A 2,755-nucleotide genomic window follows, 5' to 3' on the forward strand; every position below is an offset into this window, starting at 1 on the left:
GGTGCCGATGGCTCGACGTGAGTATGCGGGGCCTCAAAAGGCTGCACCAGAGAGAGGGAGAGTTACATTGAGGTGAGTTGGCACTGACACCGGTAGGGGTATCGGATTCTGAAACAGGGTGTCCGGGCACGCTAAAATCATCCGTGTTCATTTTACCAAATGAACCTATTTGGTTCATGTGTACGCCCTCTACAAATACAAGTTACATTATTTTTTAAGTGTGTTACGTTCCAAGATCCATGTCAGAAATCAAATGCTAAATTATGATTCTACTATTTCACCACATCTCTCAATTAGTAAGTAAAAGCCTTGGGAGCCAATGCCTCCTGAGCCATTATGTGGCCCATAAGGTCAGGTGCCTATCTCCTGTTTCTGTAGCGTGAGGCGGCTTGATGTATAAAGTTCACCCCTTGGCCATGATGTGCACCGTTGGACATGATGGTAGTATGTCACAGGGACCTAATCCATCCACTGATCCACCTCCCAATCTCAGGGCGGACACTAACTACAAAGACACTCAGTTGGTCTCTCAATCAAGGAGATCAATTAATATCATATATCACAATAAATTGGGTCCGGTGACCACAATATTATTCTGTAATTTTTTTTTATTTTTTATCTTGGTAAACATCCTCACTGAAAAAGATAAAGCAGATATCAGAATGCACGTGACATTGCCACCAAGGTTGCTGTTTCAAAGCCCACTAACTCGAACCTTAAGTACTGCATCTGTATTGGTGGCGAGGGGATGGGGGCTTGCACTGCAGTTTTGCCCTTGAGTAAAGGACCCAAAATAAACCCCTCTATTAAATAGCCTACACCACCAGCTTTGGCAAAAACCATGTGTTCTTTTAACTCAGAGAGGGTACAAATAGAACCAACCAAATGGACCCCTTTGTACCCTCTCAGATAGTTAAAGTAACACGAGGATTTGGCTGTGCAATAAACCCCAGCCCAGATCTGTATAATTCACAACACAAACCTGGTGAATTATAGTCCATCAATTCCAACAATTATGCATCACTTTCTTTAGCGAGTGTTTAAGCAAGTTTTAATAGCCTACAGGATAATATTGGCTATTTCCATGTGGCTGCATGCATGTGTGCCATCAACCGACATCAATGCAGATGCAGCCGCCGGTGCTGATATAAGTTTCGAATACACAGTTCCAAGTACAGTAGGCTAAAGCCTGCATGTGCGATTATTACATTACACCGATGGTCGCTCGTGGCTGCACTATAAGGACGACTGTATAAAGCAATGTTTCAGATGGTTTCACTTACCCCCGTCGCGGCTTTAATACCCTTTCAACGAGGAAGACTATAGTCTCGGCAGTCCATGTAGGTAGATCATAATGAGTTATATAAAACGGACTGATGCATTACTTGAAGCGCCTGATGTGCACCGTCACCGCTGGTCCATTCTTCTCTGCTGCTGCCCTTATAATAAAGCCTTAGAATTTAGGACGTGTTTTGTGCGTCTCATAGCCATTGGTCCATCGAGCCGGGGGGAGAGCCTGAGAGGTACCTACAGTAAATACGGTGGTAGAGTAGCCCTAGTGCATTTCGCATGATCGAACGTAAGCCAGCCTGAAACGACCTCTATTCTTTATGCCAAAGCAGACAGACTTGTGTGTGTCACTGTCACTGTAGGACGCCGGATCGAATTCCTTCGCTGCGGTCGCTGCTGGCTGCTGCTGCCTGGTCAAACGTGTTGGTGGAGATTGCGGTTTGGTTTGGGTTTGATTGTAGGCAGGCAGTTGCACTAAATATATTTGTTAAACCATTATGTGATCATTATGTGATTATGTGAACCATAATGTGATGTACAAATTGAGGGGTTTGCAAAACCTCTAGGAACATCACACAAGTTTTAAAAATAGACTGGACTGGAGTCACTGGACGCACCGCACTTGCAGTGGTTGGCTACTGGGAATTTGTGCATTTTACTAGTCTACATTTTCAGGTATAGCCTTTTGGCTATACTTGAGCATTATAGGCTACAATTTCTGCCTTTAATGAATGAATGAATGCAAATGCATTGGGTCCTGATTTTTTTTTTTTACAAAAAGAAGAAAAGAACAACACACTTGTGTGGACTTTCTCCTGATTGGCCAATCATAGGCCAAATAATACAATATCAGTGTATTTTCGTGTCTGTGGGATTTATATGGTCACACCACCGCTGCTAACAATCCATTCATGGCATTATTTAACACAAGAACCCCAAACATGGTCGCCCGGGTCAAATCTGGCGACCTCAGAACGGTTGGCACCAGGTAGGCCTATTCCTAAACGTAACCTCAGTAAAACGAACTATGCCTAAACGTAACCTTATTCCTAAACTTCTCAGTAGAACTATGCCTAAACGTTACCTTATTCCTAAATTTAACCCCAGTAAAACTATGCCTAAAACCAACCTTTATCTTATTCCTAAACTTAATCTCAGTAAAACTATGACTAAACCTAACCTTATTCCTAAACTTAACCTCAGTAAAACTATGACTAAACCTAACCTTATTCCTAAACTTAACCTCAGAAAAACTATGCATAACCCAGCCTAAACATATTCCTAACCTTAACCTCACTAAAACAAATTCAAGAATACAAGAACCATGGGGCAAGCTGTCTCCAAAATAAATTGGGCGAGTCTGTTTTGGGGCGAGCATTCCGGTTACCTAAATGGACTATTGTTTACACAATTAGGCCTAATGGTCTACAAACAAAGCCGAATAAAGTGTTTGTTTGATAATAAA

The sequence above is a fragment of the Protomyctophum bolini genome, assembly GCF_963924005.1.
Source record: "Protomyctophum bolini genome assembly, chromosome: 11".
NCBI lineage: Eukaryota > Metazoa > Chordata > Actinopteri > Myctophiformes > Myctophidae > Protomyctophum > Protomyctophum bolini.